At 39.3% G+C, this 22,964-nt stretch overlaps 1 protein-coding gene across 2 annotated transcripts in view; it reads left to right on the top strand.

Annotated features, from left to right (window-relative positions):
- Nucleotides 1–6,187: 6,187 nt before the first annotated feature.
- Nucleotides 6,188–22,964, top strand: part of ZC3H3 (Zinc finger CCCH domain-containing protein 3) — a 76,243-nt gene continuing 59,466 nt past the window's right edge. The window contains exon 1 of one of the 2 annotated variants that reach the window (XM_053780049.2): nucleotides 6,188–6,270. The gene's annotated coding sequence lies outside the window, so the exon portion shown is untranslated. Of the gene's footprint in view, nucleotides 6,382–22,964 lie in introns of both variants that reach the window. The other variant, XM_053780048.2, reaches the window with a different exon arrangement.

The following is a 22,964-nucleotide window of genomic DNA, read 5'->3' as shown; positions in this document are numbered from 1 at the left end:
TAATTCTTATGCTTAACTCAACAAATTTATTATCGTTCTTAACTAGGGAGGTGACAACAAGAGCAGATGCAGCCCTGCCAGAAGACTCCTGTTTAGCTCTATCAGTGTATATAACTTGTGATAACTTATTACTACCAGCTAGGCGAGAAATTTCTTCTTGAGCAGTTGCTTTAACAAGTGATTTAAGGAAGGAATTACTAGCAATGAGCTTCTTGGGAGGGACTTGCAGGTATGTGATATTAAATGAACACATCTTCCATGGAGGGGTGAAATGCTCTTGTTGCCTACAGTGATACAGTTCATGCAGGTTATAAAACTTAATGGAATTGCACGTTTTCACAATCCATTTAGATCTGTGTGTATTTACTTCTAGACACTTAGTAAGATTCATTGTGACAGTGTCTGGTTCATTTCTTAGCATTCTAATACCGAGTACAGTGCTAATCTCAACAATCCTATCACTGATACTAGAAATACCAATCTCCTTCCTCATCTTAAGAACCTTTGTAGATTTGTGTGCTTAAGGAGAGATGGACACGAGGGATATCAGAGTTTGTCTTGTGTTATGCAAGTGCATACTGTTGTAGTTCTCAAGTAGGGTTAATGTTGAAGAATAATGTTCTGTGTATGTAGTAGGCACAATAATATGATTGGGTATTTTGTATTTAAGATGATTGGGTATTTTGTATTTAAGATGGTTGGGTATTTTGTATTTAAGCAGGTTCAAGCTCTTAAATAGTGGTGGAGTGTGTTGCCTGGTGCAGGGGTTTGTAATCAATCTCACAGCAGCTTTCTGTTGGATAATTAAAGGTTTAAGGTGATTTGCTATGGTTGAACCCCATGCACAAATACCATAGGTGAGGTAAGGGTAAACGAGAGAGTGGTAAAGAACAAGAAGTGCCGTTTAGGGTACGTAGTACTGTATCTTAGGATGCCTACTGTTTTGGAGATTTTTTTATTGAGATATGCTGTATGTGGGTCTGAAATTTAAGACAGTTGTCAATATAGAGCCATAGAAATTTTCTGTCAGTGTGTCTTGAAATGGGGGAACCATTTATCGATATGTTTAGCTGAATATTTGTGGCTCTGTTTCCAATTGTATGAAGTAGGTTTTATGACTTTTATCTATATTGAGAGTAAGTTTGTTGGTCGTCATCCAAGTGGATATTTTTTGTAGCTCATCATTTACAGTGTTTCTAAGTATGGTTTGGTTTGGATAAGAGAAGATATAAGTCATGTCATCTGCAAAAAAGAACAGGTTTAAGTAGTTTAGAAGCATTAAGACGAAGATTAAGATTAAGATATTTATTTTGACAAATTACATGGTTGTACAGAGGTATATAATAGTTGGGTGTACATGCCAAAAGCCCCGTTGTATGCAGAGCATTTCAGGCAAACTTAAAGATTAACTTAAGATTAGTAAGGCAATAATACATAGTTCATATGGTCATTAGATGAGTTACAGTGAGTACAGTAGAACTGAATATTCTATCAGGTAATGCTACATGGTTTTGATAAGTCTAGTAGAGACTTATTATACTATTGAATTAGTTAATAAAGATTACAATGTTACAATGTAACAATTTAAAACAATTTACATTTACAATATAATGTATTACAGTTTAGTACTATTTAAAACAATGAAATTTGGTATTACAATGGAACAGTTTACATTATGAAGTACTGTATTACAATCTACTGCTATTTAAAACACTGAAAAAACAGACATCCTAATTTCGAAGTAGTACGCGGTTGAACATTCATCAACACAATATGAGTAGTTTTTGAGAACTGGTAGTGATTAGGTATGGTTTATCTGGTTAATTATGGGTGATGAGGTGATCTCTTATTAGGGCTTTAAACTGATTTGCAGACAGTGGTCCTTTAGTGTGTTCTGGCAATGAATTCCAGATCTTCGGGCCTTGTACTTTTACCTGGAGTTTACCTGGAGAGAGTTCCGGGGGTCAACGCCCCTGTGGCCCGGTCTATGACCAGGCCTCATGGTGGATCAGAGCCTGATCAACCAGGCTGTTACTGCTGGCTGCACGCAATCCAACGTACGAGCCACAGCCCGGCTGGTCAGGTACCGACTTTAGGTGCTTGTCCAGTGCCTGGTTGAAGACAGCCAGGGGTCTATTGGTAATCCCCCTTATGTATGCTGGGAGGCAGTTGAACAGTCTTGGGCCCATGACACTTATTGTGTTGTCTCTTAACGTGCTAGTGATACCCCTGCTTTTCACTGGGGGGATGTTGCCGAGTCTTTTGCTTTCGTAGTGAGTGATTTTCGTGTGCAAGTTCAGTACTAGTCCCTCTAGGATTTTCCAGGTGTACATAATCATGTATCTCTCCCGCCTGCGTTCCAGGGAGTACAGGTTCAGGAACTTTCAAGCGCTCCCAGTAATTGAGATGTTTCATCTCTGTTATGAGTGCCATGAAGGTTCTCTGTACATTTTCTAGGTCAGCAATTTCACCTGCCTTGAAAGATGCTGTTAGTGTGCAGCAATATTCCAGCCTAGATAGAACAAGCGACCTGAAGAGTGTCATCATGGGCTTGGCATCCCTAGTTTTGAAGGTTCTCATTATCCATCCTGTCATTTTTCTAGCAAATGCGATTGATACAATGTTATGGTCCTTGAAGGTGAGATCTTCCAACATGATCACTCCCAGGTCTTTGACGTTGGTTTTTCGCTCTATTTTGTGGCTGGAATTTGTTTTGTACTCTGATGAAGTTTTAATTTCCTCACGTTTTCCATATCGGAGTAATTGAAATTTCTCATCGTTGAACTTCATATTGTTTTCTGCAGCCCATTGAAAGATTTGGTTGATGTCCGCCTGGAGCCTTGCAGTGTCTGCAATGGAAGACACTGTCACGCAGATTCGAGTGTCATCTGCAAAGGAAGACACGGTGCTGTGGCTGACATCCTTGTCTATGTCAGATATGAGGATGAGAAACAAGATGGGAGCGAGTACTGTGCCTTGCGGAACGGAGCTTTTCACAGTAGCCGCCTCAGACTTTACTCTGTTGACTACTACTCTTTGTGTTCTGTTTGTGAGGAAATTATAGATCCATCATCCAACTTTTCCTGTTATTCCTTTAGCACGCATTTTGTGCGCTATTTCGCCCTGGTCACACTTGTCGAAGGCTTTTGTGAAGTCTGTATATATTACATCTGCATTCTTTTTGTCTTCTAGTGCATCTAGGACCTTGTCGTAGTGATCCAGTAGTTGGGACAGACAGGAGCGACCTACTCTAAACCCATGCTGCCCTGGGTTGTGTAAGTGATGGGTATCTAGATTGGTGGCAATATTGCTTCTTAGGACCCTTTCAAAGATTTTTGTGATGTGGGATGTTAGTGCTATCGGTCTGTAGTTCTTTGCTATTGCTTTACTGCCCCCTTTGTGGAGTGGGGCTATGTCTGTTGTTTTTAGTAACTGTGGGATGACCCCAGTGTCCATGCTCCCTCTCCATAGGATGGTAAAAGCACGTGATAGGGGCTTCTTGCAGTTCTTAATGAACACGGAGTTTCATGAGTCTGGCCCTGGGGCAGAGTGCATGGGCATGTCATTTATCGCCTGTTCGAAGTCATTTGGCGTCAGGATAACATCAGATAGGCTTGTGTTTACCAAATTCTGTGGCTCTCATAAAAAATTCATTTAGATCTTTGAGTCTCAGTCTGGTTAGCGGCTTGCTAAAAACTGAGTCATATTGGGACTTGAGTAGCTCACTCATTTCCTTGCTGTCATCTGTGTAGGACCCATCTTGTTTAAGTTGGGGCCCAATACTGGATGTTGTTCTCGACTTTGATTTGGCATAAGAAAAGAAATACTTTAGGTTTCTTTCGATTTCATTTATGGCTTTTAGTTCTTCCCACGATTCCTGACTCCTATAAGATTCCTTTAGCTTTAGTTCTATGTTTGCTATGTCTCTGACCAGTGTCTCCCTACACATTTCAAATATATTGGCCTCTTTTAGCCGCTCTGTTATTCTTTTCTGTCGCCTGTAAAGGGAGCGCCTGTCTCTTTCTATTTTACATTTGCTCCATTTTCTTAGAGGAATAAGACTTGAGCATACATCGAGTGCCACCGAGTTAATCTGTTCTAGGCATAAGTTGGGGTTTGTGTTGCTTAGTCTATCTTCCCAGCTTATATCATTAAGGACTTGGTTTACTTGGTCCCACTTTATGTTCTTGTTATTGAAGTTGAATTTGGTGAAGGCTCCCTCATGACTGATCTCATTTTGTTGGTCTGGGGCTCCGCACATACATGTCTGAACCTCAATTATGTTGTGATCCGAGTATATTGTTTTTGATATGGTGACATTTCGTATCAGATCATCATTGTTAGTGAAGATGAGGTCCAGTGTATTCTCCAGTCTAGTAGGCTCTATTATTTGCTGGTTTAAGTTGAATTTTGTGCAGAGATTTATAAGCTCGTGTGTGTGTGAGTTCTCGTCTGAGCTGCCCCCTGGTGTTATCACTGCAACAACATTATTTGCTATATTCCTCCATTTTAGGTGCCTCAAGTTAAAATCTCCCAGGAGCAAGATGTTGGGGGCAGGAGCTGGAAGATTTTCCAGACAGTGGTCAATTTTCAACAGCTGTTCCTGGAATTGTTGGGACGTTGCATCCGGAGGCTTGTAGGCTACCACATTGACTAGGTTTTGGTTCTCGATCTTTACTGCTAAAACTTCCACTACATCATTTGAAGCATTACGTGCATAGCATTTTTGCATAGGGAGAGATGAACACGAGGGATATCGAAGAATGATGTGTCTCGTATTATGGTTGTGTGTTCTGTTATAGTTATCAAGGAGTTTGAGAGGAGGGTTTACATTAGAGTATAGTGTTCTGTGTATGTAGTAGGCACAATAACAAGTGTGAATGTTTTGTATATTTAGCAAGTTAAGACTCTTGAAAAGAGGTGGAGTGTGTTGTCTAATGCAGGAGTTAGTAATCAGCCACACTGCAGGCTTTTGCTGGGTTATTAAAGGTTTAAGGTGATTTGCTGTGGTTGAGCCCCATGTACAAATACCATAGGTGAGGTAAGGGTAAATGAGAGAGTGGTACAAAGCTAGAAGAGCTGATTGGGGTACATAGTACCATATCTTTGGAGACTTTCTTGGAAATTTGATGTATGTGTGTCTAAAATTTGAGACTGCAGTCAAGGTGGAGACCAAGAAATTTGCCCTCTGCCTGTCTCGAAATAGATGAACCATTTATCAATGTGTTTAGCTGTACATTTGAAGCTCTGTTTCCAAAAAGCATTAAGTAGGTTTTGTCTGTATTGAGAGTAAGTTTGTTGGTAATCATCCAAGTAGATATTGTTAGCAGTTCAGCATTTACTGTCTGTTATTATGGTTGAGTTTGGGTAAAAAAGACAAGTTGTGTCATCTGCAGATAAAATTGGTTTAAGATTAGATGCGTTTGGTAGGTCATTGATGTAAATGAGAAAGAGAAGTGGGCCAAGAATGCTTCCCTGTGGGACTCCAACAAGAACAAATGCTTAGGGAGGTCATTGTTGGAGTCCCTGGGGGACTCCAACAAGAACAGGTTGTGTGGTGGAGGCAACACCATTTGTGAATTCATACTGGTGTCTATTGCTAAAATATGATTTTAGGTAATCGAGTGAGTGTCCTCTGACCCCGTAATGTTCAAGTTTTAGGTGCAAGAGATCGGGGTCAACTGCATTAAATGCTTTCCATACGTCTGTGAAGAGGTCCAGTGGAATATTCTTTTTTTTTTTTCCAGTGCCGTATATAGAAGTTCAAGCATGTGTGTAAATGCATTATTTGTACTTTTGTTTGACCTAAATCCAAACTGGCAGTGGTTAAGTATATTGTGGGATACAAAGTAGGAGTAAACTTGCTTGTTAATTATTTTTTCGAAGATTTTAGATAGAAAGGGTAGGTTTGATATAGGTTTATAGTTATTTAAATCAGTGGATCGGTGTGAAAGATCAGTTTGTCACTTTTTTTTTTTAATGCGCCAGACAATGGTCGTCACCTTACGTTACTGCACCAGACAATAGTCGTCACCTTATGTTAATGCGCCTTACACGGTCGTCATCATATGTTAATGCGCCTTACACAGTCGTCATCATATGTTAATGCGTCTTACACGGTCGTTATCATACGTTAATGCGCCTTACATGGTCGTCACCATACGTTAGTGCGCCAGACAAAGGTGGTGACCTTGTAGTTGTGCGCTGGTTGTGTTCACGGGGTGTGTGAGTGTTGCTGCTGCTGCAGCTGTCAGTGTCCTTCATACTGCTGTAAACTGAATATGGTGTTTGTGGATACTTTCTTAATTAACTGCTGCTTTATTCTGTAGAGATGGTGTAAACTGCGTCCTAAGAAATCTTGATATATCTACTGTTTTCACTGTATGTATCATTATGTATATGGATTAAGTTTTTTTTTTTCAGATATTTTAAATACTAAAGCAGGTCAGATCAGATTGTATTTTACCAGCATTGAAAACTATCACACTAAGTTTTTGGATGCCAATGATTATCAGACATTTCAAATCACTCGATGATCAAAAACTCCTGATGTTTTTAGAATATAAAGGACCACTTCAGCAGGCCTACTGGCCCATGCTAGTCAGGTCTAACTCGTGAATATCAAAATGGTATACAGTACCGACAGGTTGGTAGATAAGACAAAGGCAACAGTTGCCTCTGTGTCTTACCTACCAACCAGGTCTAACTCACCCCTTCCCCTCACACTCGTGTGTTTGTCTAACCTATTTTTTTAAACTACACATTTTAGCTTCAGTAACGCTACTCGGGAGTTTGTTCCAGAATTCTGTTAGCAAACCAATGTTTTCCTATATTCTAAATCAAAATTTGTTATAGTTGAAACCATTGCTGCAAGTCCTGTTTTGGTTTAGATACTTCTAGCACGTTATTGTCAGCCTCTTTATTCCTGTTTTCCATTTATACCCCTCGATCATATCCCCTTAATTTTGTCTTACTAGAGAGAGAGAGAGAGAGAGAGAGAGCAGATTCAATGCCCTATCTTTGTTGGAAAGATTTCTGATATATGGGATCAACTTTGTCATCCTTCTTTGTATGTTTCCCAGCGCATTTATATTCATTCTGTAATATGGTGACCAGATCTTTGCAGTATAAGCTAAGTCTAACCAACAATATATAGAGGAGAAGCTGTCAATGGCCCTGATAAACCCAACAAGACAAAGAATAACCTGAGGGCTCCTGTTATTTATACTTTTGATATGCAGCCAAGAATTCTATTCACTTTATTGCAAACACTTATGCACTGTTGTCTTTGTTTTAGATTAATGCTAACTAGATTACTGCTAATTTTTTTTTTTTTGCACTCAATGATATTATTATCTACATTATTTAGTTTGTAAGTGTCATGGTTATTTTTCTTTCCAACACTTAGAACTTTGCATTGTCTGTATTAAACTGCATCTGCCACTTCTTCGGCCACTGTATCAGTCTATTCAAGTTTTCATGCAGCGATCTAGTGTTCTTATCAGAATTAATTTGTACATGAATGGTGTGGTATAAACCTTGGTAATAAATACCGACAAGTTGGTTTAGAAAGACACGTAAGCAAGCACTATGACATATTTATTAGAAAACGTTTTGGTCCTGGGACCTTGATCACTTCTAACATACAGAGGTAGAAAGGCATTATATATATAGGCGGAGAGCGAGGCGTGACGCACGTGACCTGAGGAATGTCATAAGAACATAAGAATGGAGGAACACTGTAGAAGGCCTACTGGCCCATGCGAGGCAGGTCCTTATCAAAACAACCTCTGCCTATGATGAAGAGGTAGATGTTGAAATCATGTGACTCCTGTGTTGTTGGGTTGGTGGTGCTTAAGTATCATGTATGCCAATGTTTTTGAAATTTTGTAGTTTCCAGTGTTGCGTTCTATAGTGTCGGTGACGGCGATTAGTGAGGCTTCTAGGCACCGTTGGCGTCTGAGGTCTGGTTCGGTGAGAACGAGTTGTGCCTCATTCCAGTTCATCAAATGTCCCGTGGAGTCTCTGTGGAGGACAGGCGTACCTTACATCGTCTCTGTTAGAGGCATTTCGATGCTCATTCAAGCGGACTGCAAGATCTCTGCCTGTCTCGCCTACATATTTCTTGGGACAGAACCCACAGGGGATAGTGTAGACGCCTGCTGTAGAAGTTAGAGGTGTGGGGCTGCGTTTCGTAGTGAGGTCTTTGATAGATGATGTGTTTATGGTGGAAACGTTGATGTTACTCATAGCAAGTGCCCGGCGAGTATTCGTGGCAACATCACCACATGGGAGTACTATGAACTGCTTAGGGGGCGATTCCATGGGCGGTTTGTTGAGAATAGCTTGTGCCTTAAGTCTGCAATCTCGGATGAAGAAAGATGGGAACTGAAGACGTGTAAAGGCTTGTGTTATGTAAGTGTATTCTTCTTCTAGAAAACAAGGGCTGGAGATGCGAAGAGCTCTCAAGAAGAAGCCAATGAGGACTCCTCTCTTAGTGCGGGTGTCTTGGTGTGAATAAAAGTGTATAAGATCGTCCTTGTTGGTAGGTTTTCTATACACTTTGAAGAGAAGTTTGTCACTGTCGGGAGATCTGCACAGTAGAACGTCGAGGAAAGGAAGTTTGCCATCATTTTCGAGTTCAAGTGTAAACTTGCTATGAGTAACATCATCTATCAAAGACCTCACTACGAAACGCAGCCCCACACCTCTAACTTCTACAGCAGGCGTCTACACTATCCCCTGTGGGTTCTGTCCCAAGAAATATGTAGGCGAGACAGGCAGAGATCTTGCAGTCCGCTTGAATGAGCATCGAAATGCCTCTAACAGAGACGATGTAAGGTACGCCTGTGTCCTCCACAGAGACTCCACGGGACATTTGATGAACTGGAATGAGGCACAACTCGTTCTCACTGAACCAGACCTCAGATGCCGACGGTGCCTAGAAGCCTCACTAATCGCCGTCACCGATACTATAGAACGCAACACTGGAAACTACAAAATTTCAAAAACATTGGCATACATGATACTTAAGCACCACCAACCCAACAACACAGGAGTCACATGATTTCAACGTCTACCTCCTCATCATAGGCAGAGGTTGTTTTGATAAGGACCTGCCTTGCATGGGCCAGTAGGCCTTCTACAGTGTTCCTCCATTCTTATGCTCTTATGACATTCCTCAGGTCACGTGCGTCACACCTCGCTCTCCGCCTATATATATAATGCCTTTCTACCTCTGTATGTTAGAAGTGATCAAGGTCCCAGGACCGAAACGTTTTCTAATAAATATGTCATAGTGTTTGCTTACGTGTCTTTCTAAACCATGAATGGTGTACAATACCAACAAGATGAAAGTTAGACACGTGCTACATTTGGGTATCTTTATTGTAGACGTTTTGCTATCCAGTGGCTTTATCAATACAGATTCTAAGATGTGACTTGAAGACAGTAGAACTAAATACAAAAGATGAGGTAATCAGTCCCTCAGCCTTGGAGTTGGTGTGAAGAGCACCGGTGCTCTTCACACCAATTGTCTTCAAGTAATGTCCTATAATCTGTATTGATGAAGCCACTGGATGGCAAAACATCTACAATAAAGATACCCAGATGTAGCACATGTCTAACTTTCAGAATTAATTTGACAGTCCATATTGGTGTCGCTGGCAAACTTGCTTATGTAGCTATTTATTCCCTCATCTATGTTGTTTATATAAATTGTGAGCAACAAAGTGACCAACATTGACCCCTATGGAACACCACTTGTGACATGTTCCCACTGATTTCTCCTCATTTATGCAAACTCTCTGTTGCCTATCTGTCAACCACACCTCTGTCCAAGAAAAAATTCCTCCTCCTATTCCGTGAGCTTCTACTTTTCTCAATAACCTCCAGTGTGGAACTGCATCAGAAGCCTTACTGAAGTCCATATACACACAATCATATACATTACCATGATCTGCATCCTCAAATAGCTTAGTGAAAATAGTAAATTTGTAAGGCAGGAATGCCCCTTTGTAGAACCATACTGAGATTCATTAGTCAGTTTGTCTGTCTTTCAGGGTGGCTTCACATAGCCTCGGCAGTTATTGATTCCATCAATTTTCCCACAGTGGAGGTTAGGCTTATTGGCCTATAGTTTGAAGCTAAGGACCTGCCTCCTACTTTATAGATAGGTATCACATTTATAATAATAATAATATATCTTTTTTCTACATGTACAAAGTATACAGGCATAACTGACATCAGTGACGTATTACTTCATAGAAAGCTGCATGTTATGCAGAGCATTTTGGGCAAATTAGGTCAATTTTGTTCCAGGATGCAACCCACATCAGTCGCCTAACACCCAGGTACCCATTTTACTGATGGGTGAACAGGGACGGCAGGTGTCTTATAGAAACGTCCTAATGTTTTACAGCTGTACTGGGGTTTAACCCTCTGACCTCAGTGTGCAAGCTGAGTGTGGTAGCACTATGCCAATTTGTAGTGATATGTTAAAAGACTAACCAAAGGTTTGCTAAATTCCTCTTTACATTCCGTTAAAACCCTTGCGAATAGTTCATCAGGGCCTGGGGGTTTGTTAGGTTTTAATTTATCTATTTGTCTGAGAACCATGACACTAAAGATAAGATTTCGTTGGTATTTTTAACCCTGAAGGGTTAGCCACCCAGGATAGCCCAAGAAAATCAGTGCATCATCAAGGACTGTCTAACTTATTTCCATTGGGGTCCTCAGTCTTGTTCCCCAGGATGCGACCCACATCAGTCGACTAACACCCAGGTACCTATTTGCTGCTAGGTGAACAGGACAACAGGTGTCAGGAAACGCGTCGAAATGTTTCCACCCGCAGGGAATCGAACCCGGGCCCTCCGTATGTGAAGTGAGAGCTTTAGCCACCAGGCCACTGAGCCATCTACTAGTGACTTTGGTTGTGCATAACTTATTTTCGTCCTATTCTGTATAATTTATTATTTCTGGAACTTCACTAGTATCTTCCTGCATAAAAACTGAGGAAATAAGTTTCAAAGATCTACACATTTCTTTATCACTGTCAGTGAGCTGACCCAAGTAGCTTTTGAGCAGGCCTATCTTGTCCCTAATCTTACTTCTATATGCCGCCTGAAAGAAACCTTTTGGGTTAATCTTTGAATCCCTTGCAGATTTAACCTCATTCTCTTGTTTTTCTTATTTCACTTTTTATGTCTTTTGTTGAATGTATTTTCTTAACTGCCTATCTCCCCTTTTGATTTGCCAGTAAATACCTCTGTTTTGACCTCTGAGATGCTTTAATCTATTGTTTATCCATTTAGGGTCATTTTTGTTTGACCTAATTTCCCTATTTGGAACATTAGTAGTCTGAGCAGCTAGAACTATGCTTTCAAAAATGGCATATCAGCATCTGTCACCACCTACCTGACCCATAATCAGGTCACACCAGTTTAACCCACCCAGGTAAGTTTTCAGTCCTATGAAATTGGACAAGCGGAAATCAGAGACAGTTACTTGACTGTAGTTATTAAGGTAATTCAATGATATATTGAAATTGAGGTATTTGTGATCACTTTCCCGAAGCTCATCATTAATCTCAGGATTATTGATTAGTGATTAATTGTTGGCAAGAACCAAGTTAAGCAGGTTATTTTCTCTAATTATTTCTGTCACAACCTGTTTTAAAAAACTATCCTGAATCATATCAAGAAAGTCGCTAGACTAGTCCTCCAAAATACAGTGGAACCTCGTTTGTCGGCTGTAATCCGTTCCAGAAGGTCGGCATAAATTCGAAACGGCCTAAATTCGAAGCAGTGTTTCCCATAAGAATTACTGTAAATACAATTAATCTGTTCCAGACACCCAAAAATATTCACAAAAAATAAACTTTTTAAAGATTAATTATAGTTTTACATACACAAAACAATGAGAACTAAATAAAAGAAATAAACATTTAAATCACTGTAACATACCTTTGTAATAAAGTTGGTAGACTTACCGACAATATGTAAAGTAAAAGGACACAAGTGCAACTAATATGACATTTTCACTGTGGCAACCGTTATTGAAGACTTGTTGGCTTATTCCTTACGGAGAAAGGGAGGACTGATTATTGTTTGGAAGGGGAATCCCCCTCCATAAGGACTTCAGGTATCAAAGCTCTCTCTGGGGTTACTTCCCTCCCTGCCTGCTACACTCCCTACATGCCTGTTACACTCCCTGCCTCCCTTCCCCACTCCTTGTTTCCCTGCTACACTCCCTGTCTGCCTGCTACACCTTGCATGCCTATTACACTCCCTGCCTGCCTGCTACACTCCCTGCCTGCCTGCTACACTCCCTGCCTGCCTGCTACACTCCCTGCCTGCCTGCTACACTCCCTGCCTGCCTGCTACACTCCCTGCCTGCCTGCTACACTCCCTGCCTGCCTGCCTGCTACATTCCCTGCCTGCCTGCTACACTCCCTGCCTGCCTGCTACACTCCCTGCCTGCCTGCTACACTCCCTGCCTGCCTGCTACACTCCCTGCCTGCCTGCCTGCTACACTCCCTGCCTGCCTGCCTGCTACACTCCCTGCCTGCCTGCTACACTCCCTGCCTGCCTGCTACACTCCCTGCCTGCCTGTTACACTCCCTGCCTCCCTGTTACACTCCTTGCCTGCCTCCCTGTTACACTCCTTGCCTGCCTGCCTGCTACACTTCCTGCCTGCCTGCCTGCTACACTCCCTGCCTGCTTGCTACACTCCCTGCCTGCCTGCTACATTCCCTGTCCATGGTGGCAAGTTACTAAATGCTGTAAAGAGTTTTTATGAGGATAGTGAGGCTCAAGTTAGGGTGTGTAGGAGAGAGGGAGACTACTACCCAGTAAAAGTAGGTCTTAGACAGGGATGTGTAATGTCAACATGGTTGTTTAATATATTTATAGATGGGGTTGTAAAAGAAGTAAATGCTCGGGTGTTTGGGAGAGGGGTGGGATTAAATTATGGGAAATCAAATACAAAATGGGAATTGACACAGTTGCTTTTTACTGATGATACTGTGCTCATGGGAGATTCTAAAGAAAAATTGCAAAGGTTAGTGGATGAGTTTGGGAGTGTGTGTAAAGGTAGAAAGTTGAAAGTGAACATAGAAAAGAATAAGGTGATGAGGGTATCAAATGATTTAGATAAAGAAAAATTGGATATCAAATTGGAGAGGAGGAGTATGGAAGAAGTGAATGTTTTCAGATACTTGGGAGTTGACATGTCGGCGGATGGATTTATGAAGGATGAGGTTAATCATAGAATTGATGAGGGAAAAAAGGTGAGTGGTACATTGAGGTATATTTGGAGGCAAAAAAAAACGTTATCTATGGAGGCAAAGAAGGGATTGTATGAAAGTATAGTAGTACCAACACACTTATATGGGTGTAAAGCGTGGGTTGTGAATGCAGCAGCGAGGAGGCAGCTGGAGGCAGTGGAGATGTCCTGTCTAAGGGCAATGTGTGGTGTAAATATTATGCAGAAAATTCGGAGTGTGGAAATTAGGAGAAGGTGTGGAGTTAATAAAAGTATTAGTCAGAGGGCTGAAGAGGGGTTGTTGAGGTGGTATGGTCATTTAGAGAGAATGGATCAAAGTAGAATGACATAGAGAGCTTATAAATCTGTAGGGAAAGGAAGGTGGGGTAGGGGTCGTCCTCGAAAAGGTTGGAGGGAGGGGGTAAAGGAGGTTTTGTGGGCGAGGGGCCTGGACTTCCAGTAAGCGTGCGTGAGCACGTTAGATAGGAGTGAATGGAGAAGAATGGTATTTGGGACCTGACGATCTGTTGGAGTGTGAGCAGGGTAACATTTAGTGAAGGGATTCAGGGAAACCGGTTATTTTTATATAGCCGGACTTGAGTCCTAGAAATGGGAAGTACTGTACAATGCCTGCACTCTAAAGGAGGGGTTCGGGATATTGGCAATTTGGAAGGATATGTTGTGTATCTTTATATGTATATGCTTCTAAGCTGTTGTGTTCCGAGCACCTCTGCAAAAACAGTGATTATGTGTGAGTGAGGTGAAAGTGTTGAATGATGGTGAAAGTATTTTCTTTTTGGGGAGTTTTCTATTTTTGGGTCACCCTGCCTCGGTTGGTGATGGCCGACTTGTTAAAAAAAAAAAAACTTAATAAACAAACCACATCAGCTTCCTTCAGTTGCTCTTTCTTTGCCAGGATAGAAGTGATTGTTGATTTGTTTTTGCCATACATCCCATGGTGACTTATTTCACAGTCACACTTAATAAAAAAACCACCAGAAACAATTAATTTTAAGGAAATGGTTGGATGAATGCTCAGAGTATGTGCTCATTTGCCAACAAAGGGAAACTGACTCGCCTACGCAGTGTGTCCTGGGCTGACTCGTCTAATATGGTCGATATACGAGGCATCGTCTGAAATGCAAGAGCAAAATTTCCGCCGAAAAATCGGCCTAACCTAAATACAAATCAGCCGATAAATGCAGTGGCCAAAAAATGAGGTTCCACTGTATTTAACGCTTAAATGGTCCAAACGTATATATACGTTTCCTTTGTCATTCATTCAACATTGGCACAATAAGCCTGAGTTGCCTAGATATGAGAGTATGGGTGTGCGCACTTACTGTGTGTCATATGAAAAAAAAATTTGGGACGCCTGGGTACCATATGCTCTTTTTTCCTATTAAAATTTTTTTTTTTCTCAAAAAATTCGGGGCGCTACGTGAGAGAACATATACATGTATATACGTTTGGACCGTTTAAGGGTTAAATATTAAGATATTACAAGGATACCAGTGGAAATAAGTCACTTTGATTGTTTTGGAGGGGTTATACTAGGTAATTTACACATGTTAAATTATGTATGGTAATTGTGCTTAAATAAAGTTTAGTAATTGCCAAGTAATAAGCTGAATTAAATTGCATTGCTGGATAACTTATATTTACTAATAATGCCTAGGCATAATAGAGGCTCTCTTTGCATTGCAACCCATTATTGTAAATACAAAATCTCAATGTATTGTTTGCAAAGACATAAAATAAATACGTACTGTAAATAAATAAATAAATAAACTAAGTCACTGTGTCTAAGCCAGGGTAATTTGTTAAGTTTATTAAGGGACATTTTTACACAGTTTTGTATGATTACAATTTTCTTGCATAGTAACAAATGTAAATTACCTGGGATAACCCAAAGATATCAGTGACTTGTTTCCATGGGGTCCTTGGTTGACGTCTCACTTGGAAATTCGGTGATTTCACCTAATAGTGTATCTTAAGTATTTTGTAATTTTTTTTAAATGTAGATGTATAGTTGTCATTCAGTTTCCCTTAACCCTTTGACTGTTTCGGTTGTATATATTTGTCTTACGAGCCAGTGTTTCGGACGTATACTATATGCTCAATAATTCTAGCGGCTTCAAATCAAGCAGGAGAAAGCTGGTAGGCCCACATGTGAGACAATGGGTCTGTGTGGTCAGTGTGCACTGTATAAAAAAATCCTGCAGCACGCAGTGCATAATGAGAAAAAAAAAACTGACCGTGTTTTTGGATTAAAATGCTGACTTTGAGGTGTATTTTCGTATAGTATTTATGATTGTTTTCTCGTTTTCTTGGTCTCATTTAATAGAATGGAAAACATATTACAGAAATAGAGATGATTTTGATTAGTTTCACGATGAAAAGACCTTGAAATTGAGCTCAAAGTAGCAGAAATGTTCGATTTTTACCAATGTTCAAGAGTAAGCAAATCACACCACACGTCTAATACATGTCAAATGGGGAGTCTAATATTCTTTCACTGGTGCACTGATATTATTTATACCATTTTTACAATAATGCAGTAGTCTGCATAACAGTAAATCTTCTATTTTTTTGTGTGAATAAAAAATCAAAATAGAAAGCAAGAGTAATACAGTGGACCCCCGGTTCGCGATGCTATCGGTATCTGATAAATCCGGTATCCGATGCATTATATCGCAAAAAATTTGCCTCGGTTCCCGTTACAAAACCCGGTATGCAATACGATTCGTACGAGACGTGTCCACGTGTGGCCTGAACTGCCCCGTGTGTGCCAGTGTTTACAAGCCAGCCAGTGTGCGCGCATCTAAGGATACATTCGGTACATTCCATATTACCCATATTATCACTGTTTTTGGTGCTTGTTTCTACAAAATAAGTCACCATGGGCCCTAAGAAAGCTTCTAGTGCCAACCCTGTGGTAAAAAGGGTGAGAATTAGTATGGAAATTAAGAAAGATTTTGAAGGGTTTGGGGCTAACCCTGAGAAGCCTATGCCAGTTGTGGAATCCATTGTGCCTACTTCAAAAATTAAGGATATGTGTGCACAGTGGGTTGAACTGCAAACCTTTATGGATGAAAATCGCCCTAACACAGATAGCTGTGTTAGGGCGTGCTAGTGACTATTACACTGACAATGTTGTGAACCACTTTAGGAAAGTCATAAAGGAGCGAGAGGTACAGGCCTCTATGGACAGATATGTTATGCGACAGAAGTCCATTGACTCAAGCTGGTCTTAGTGGCATTAAAAGAAGAAGGGAAGTAACCCCGGAAAAGGACTTGCTACCTCAAGTCCTAATGGATGGGGATCCCCCTTTTAAACAATAGGTTCAACACACTCCCCTACTCCCATCCCATCAATCATCACCAGATCTTCATTAAAGGTAAGTGTCAATTATTCTATTGTTATTATTCTGTTGTTATTGTTGTTATTGTAATTATTGCATTAAACTTAATATTTCATGTGGTAAAAGTTGTTTTTTTTTTCATACTTTTGGGTGTCTTGCATGGATTAATTTGATTTCCATTATTTCTTATGGGGAAAATTGATTCGCTTTCCAATAATTTTGGTTTACGATGAGCTCTCAGGAACGGATTAATATTGCGAACCGGGGGTCCACTGTATAAGAGGGGCCTGGAGATGTGACTGATGAACAGAGGATATGTTATTTTAGTGCCCAGAATGTCTGCATTGTTTATTCTGGACCCTATTTTGAAATTGGCATATTTTTTAATTTGCGTGAAATTGGCCAAATTGCCAATTTCTGACTACTTTATTGGGTAGTTGAAATCGGTAAATGGGCGGTTTCTTGTACTCAATTGATAGAAAAAATGGAGTTCTGAAGAAATAGCTGTGAGTTTGGTCGACTAGAACAATGGAATTGGCCGAAAATAGGGCTCAAATTCGGTGAAATTGCCGACACGTATACTATATCGCCGAGATCGCAAACTTTGCGGGAGCGTAATTCCGTGAGTTTTCGATCAAATTTCGTACTTTTGGTATCATTAACATCGGAAAAGATTCTCTATCATTTCATAAGAAGATTTTTTTTTTTTTTCGACATAGAATGACAGTTTCAGAAAGGGGCTTGCTACAGTCAAAGGGTTAAAGAAGGTACTAGTCAATGCTGTAGGTACAAACCAGTGAACTCCAGCAAGAGAGACGAAAGTAAATGTACTTGTCCGGAGGATTAAGCCACTTCCACGTCTTGCACTGAGTGACTCACATGGGTTTAGCGCCTAACACGAATTAAACAAGATACCTTAAGATGGTAAAGAAGGAGGGAGTGTGATTCATGGAATTGGAGCTACCATCTTCTTAGACAGGTATAAACCTTTGTAATAGATGCAGACAAGTGGCCTAAAATGACAGGTAAGCAAATGCCAGAACATACTTGTTAGAAAATGCAGTAGCTATCCAGCATAAGTCCTTGTGTGATATAGGATCAGTGTTCCAATAGCTACTTGGCAGAACTCTTTACATTAATTTACACTTAAATATGGTATGTACAACCAATGTACATCATGGAATAAGCATGTACTAAGCATTTTTGCAAATTTTTATTTTGGGAAATATTAACAGAAATTAGTTTGGTTACGTTAGGTAGCATTTAGTTATGTTTGGTTAGTTAACTTAACCTGAAAACTCCACCTGTCTTTGTTTGCATTTGGTCAGGTGTGAAACAAGCCTTAGAATGCTGCATGGCCTAAATAAATATATTAATTATCTTTATAATTAGCAGAATAACAATTTGCACAAGAAATAATTACATATGTACTTTTATAGGTAGTAGGTTGGTAGACAGCAACCATTTGGGGAGGTACTACCATCCTACCAAGTGAGTGTAAAAAGAAAGCCTGTATTTGTTTTACATGATGGTAGGATTGCTGGCATCTTTTTTCTGTCTCATAAACATGCAAGATTTCAGGTACATCTTGCTGCTTCAACTTACACTTAGGTCATACTACACATACATGTACACGTTTATTGTATACACACTCATCTGAGTTTTCTTTGATTTTATCTTAATAGTTCTTGTTCTTATTGCTTTTCCTTTCACATCCATGGGAAAGTGGAATAAGCATCTTTTCTCCATAAGCCATGCATGTTGTAAAAGTCAACTAAAATGCCGGGAACAATGGTCTACAACATAAGAACATAAGAAAGGAGGAACACTGCAGGAGGCCTGCTGGCCCATACTAGGCAGGTCCTTTACAATTCATCCCACTAACAAAACATTTGCCCAACCCAATTTTCAATGCCACCCAAGAAATAAGCTCTGATGTGAAAGTCCCACTCAAATCCAACCCCTCCCACTCATGTACTTATCCAACCTAGATTTGAAACTACCCAAAGTCCCAGCCTCAATAACCCAACTAGGTAGACTGTTCCACTCATCAACTACCCTATTTCCAAACCAATACTTTCCTATGTCCTTTCTAAATCTAAACTTATCTAATTTAAATCCATTACTGCGCGTTCTCTCTTGGAGAGACATCCTCAAGACCTTATTAATATCCCCTTTATTAATACCTATCTTCCACTTATACACTTCGATCAGGTCTCCCCTCATTCTTCGTCTAACAAGTGAATGTAACTTAAGAGTCTTCAATCTTTCTTCATAAGGAAGATTTCTGATGCTATGTATTAATTTAGTCATCCTACGCTGAATGTTTTCTAACGAATTTATGTCCATTTTGTAATACGGAGACCAGAACTGAGCTGCATAATCAAGGTGAGGCCTTACTAATGATGTATAAAGCTGCAGTATGACCTCTGGACTTCTGTTGCTTACACTTCTTGATATAAATCCCAGTAATCTATTTGCCTTATTACGTACGCTTAGGCATTGCTGTCTTGGTTTAAGGTTGCTGCTCACCATAACCCCCAAGTCCTTTTCGCAATCTGTATGGCTAAGTTCTACATCATTTAATTTATAAGTACTAGGGTTATGGGCACTCCCAAGCTTCAGAACCTTGCATTTATCTACATTGAACTGCATCTGCCACTTTTCTGACCAAGAATAGAGTTTGTTTAAATCCTCCTGAAGTTCCCTAACATCTACGTTTGAATCAATTATCCTACCTATCTTTGTGTCATCGGCGAATTTGCTCATATCACTAGTAATTCCCTCATCAAGATCATTGATATATATTATAAACAACAACGGGCCCAAGACTGATCCCTGTGGAACGCCACTTGTTACAGATCCCCACTCGGATTTAACCCCATTTATGGACACTCTCTGCTTCCTGTCAGTGAGCCATGACTCGATCCACGAGAGCACTTTTCCCCCAATGCCATGAGCTGCCACTTTCTTTAACAGTCTATGGTGCGGAACTCTATCAAAAGCCTTACTAAAATCTAAGTAAATAATATCAAATTCTTTATTGTGGTCAACAGCCTCAAAAGCTTTACTGAAGAAAGTTAATAAATTAGTTAGACAAGACCGGCCTCTTGTGAATCCATGCTGAGTATCATTAATCAAGCTATGCTTATCGAGATGGCTTCTTATAATCTCAGCTATAATTGACTCTAGTAATTTGCCTACAATTGAGGTCAGGCTTATTGGGCGGTAATTTGACGGTAACGACTTGTCCCGTTTTAAAAATAGGAGTTACATTAGCCATCTTCCACATATCAGACACTACACCTGTTTGAAGAGATAAATTAAAAATATTAGTTAATGGTTCACAGAGTTCCATTTTGCATTCCTTAAGAACTCTTGAAAAAACCTCATCAGGACCCGGCGACTTATTTTGCTTCAGTCTGTCTATCTGCCTCACAACCATCTCACTAGTGACTGTGATGTTACATAATTTATCTTCTTCTAGCCCACTGTAAAAATTAATTACTGGAATATTGTTAGTGTCTTCCTGTGTAAAAACTGAGAGAAAATAATTATTTAAAATCAAGCACATTTCATTCTCATTGTCAGTAAGGTGCCCATAGTTATTTTTAAGGGGACCTATCTTATCTCTAACTTTTGTTCTATAGACCTGGAAAAAACTTTTTGGGTTAGTTTTAGAATCCCTAGCAACTTTAATTTCATAGTCCCTTTTAGCTTTTCTTATCCCCTTTTTAATGTCCCTCTTAATGTCAATATACTGATTCATAAGATGACCCTCACCTCTTTTGATACGCCTATAAATTCCTTTCTTATGCCCTAGTAGATATTTGAGCCTATTATTCATCCATTTTGGGTCATTTCTATTTGATCTAATTTCTTTATATGGGATAAACGCTCTTTGAGCAGCATGTATAGTGTTCAGAAAACTGTCATATTGATAGCTCTCTTCGTTACCCCAGTCAACAGATGATAAGTGTTCTCTAAGCCCATCGTAATCTGCTAAGCGAAAATCTGGGACTGTTACCGAGTTATCGCTACTATCGTACTTCCATTCAATGCTAAATGTAATTGATTTGTGGTCGCTAGCACCCAGTTCCTCTGAAATTTCTAAATTATTAACAAGGGATTCATTGTTTGCCATAACTAAGTCAAGCAGGTTATTTCCCCTTGTAGGTTCTGTCACAAACTGCTTCAAAAAACAATCCTGAAATACTTCTAAGAAGTCGTACGATTCTAAATTCCCAGTCAAGAAATTCCAATCAACATGACTAAAGTTAAAGTCTCCTAGAATTACTACATTATCGTGCCTTGTGGCCTTAACAATTTCCTCCCATAGTAGTTTCCCTTGGTCCCTATCTAAGTTAGGGGGACGGTATATCACTCCTAAAATCAGTTTTTCATGCCCCTCTGAAAATTCTATCCAAACAGACTCTGTATGTGTTACTTCAGACTTAATACCCGTTTTTATGCAACAGTTCAAGCGATCTCGGACATACAATGCCACCCCACCCCCCCTCCCAATACTTCTATCTTCTTGGAACAATTTAAAACCCTGAATATGACATTCCGCAGGCATGTCCCGACTTTTTGAATTAAACCACGTCTCAGTTAAGGCAAATACATCAATGTTACCTACACTAGCAACTAATCTCAACTCGTCCATCTTATTCCTAGCACTACGGCAATTAGCATAATAAACATTGAAAGACTCTCCTTTCTCTTTACCCTTCCTGCTCATTTCTATTTTTCTACTAAACCTATTACTGTCCTTATCACCCAAGGTCCCTGGCTTTTCAATATCTATCTCGTTCTTATTATTACTAGTTCCCCTAGAACTCGTAATATTACTACACTGGGACTTCACTGTTTTCCTGCCAAAACCCATACCACTAACTATTCCTAGTTTAAAGTCCTAACTGCTCCCTCCACTGCAGTTGCCAGTGCTCCCACCCCACACCTAGTAACCCCTTTTCCCATATAGCTTACTAAAAAAGAAAAAGATGAAAACCGTCAAAGTGGGATGTTTGAATGTGCGTGGATGTTGTGTGAGTGATAAGAAAGAGATGATTGTGGATGTTATGAATGAGAAGAAGCTGAATGTCCTGGCTTTAAGTGAAACAAAGCTGAAGGGGGTGGGAGAGTTTCAGTGGAGAGAAATAAATGGGATTAGGTCAGGGCTTTCAAATAGAGTTAGAGCTAAAGGAGTATTAGCAATAATGTTGAAGGATAAGTTATAGAAGGAAAAGAGGAAATATAAATGTATAAATTCAAGGATTATGTGGTGTAAAATAAGGGTTGGATGTGAAAAGTGGGTTATAGTAAGCATGTATGCACCTGGAGAAGAGAGAAGTGTGGAGGAGAGAGAGAGATTTTGGGAAATGTTGAGTGAGTGTGTGGGGATAACTATAAAATATATATATATATATATATATATATATATATATATATATATATATAATATATATATATATATATGTCGTGCCGAATAGGCAGAACTTGCGATCTTGGCTTAAATAGCAACGTTCATCTTGCCATATAGGACAAGTGCAAATTTGTGTATGCAATGATTTCCCCAAAATCATTCTGAACATAACGAAAAAAATATATTTCACTGTGTTTGTTTAGTATAAAATTACTGTAAACAAATCTAAAATATATTTAGTTGGGTTAGGCTAAAATAAATTGTTCTTGTTATAATGAGGTTAGGTAAGTTTTCTAAGATTCTTTTGGAGCAAAATTAAAATTTTTTACATTAACATTAATGAAAAAAATATATCTTTAAACGTATAAGAGAAAATTTTAGAAAGGACTTAATTTTAAATGAGTTCTTGCTAATTGACCAGTTTTACATATTCGGCACGACATATATATATATATATATATATATATATATATATATATATATATATATATATATATATATATATATATATATATATATATATATATATATATATATATATATATATTTATTTATTTATATATTTATTTATTTATTTATTTATTTATTTATTTATTTATTTATTAACAATTTGAGCATACATACAGAGGTACAAAAAAATACAGATAAGAGCAGCATGCCAAAGCCACTTATACTATGCATAGCATTACGGGCTGGCTTAAAATTAACTTAGCAATGATGAAATCAGTGATAATACATTATTGTAAACAGATAACTATAAAGCACAAATGAGTATTACAAAGACAGGTCATATGGTTGCATGCATTGTTGTACATTCAGTCGTATGGAGTATTCTGTTAGGTAGTGTATTTAAAATATAAAAAAGTTAGATTGGGTTTTAGGTTTAACATTTATGTGATGTAATTGAGAGA

Source organism: Cherax quadricarinatus, chromosome 27, assembly GCF_038502225.1.
Source record: "Cherax quadricarinatus isolate ZL_2023a chromosome 27, ASM3850222v1, whole genome shotgun sequence".
Classification (NCBI taxonomy): Eukaryota; Metazoa; Arthropoda; class Malacostraca; order Decapoda; family Parastacidae; genus Cherax; species Cherax quadricarinatus.
The sequence above is the reverse complement of the archived record's forward strand: the minus strand, read 5'-3'. Positions and strand labels throughout refer to the sequence as shown.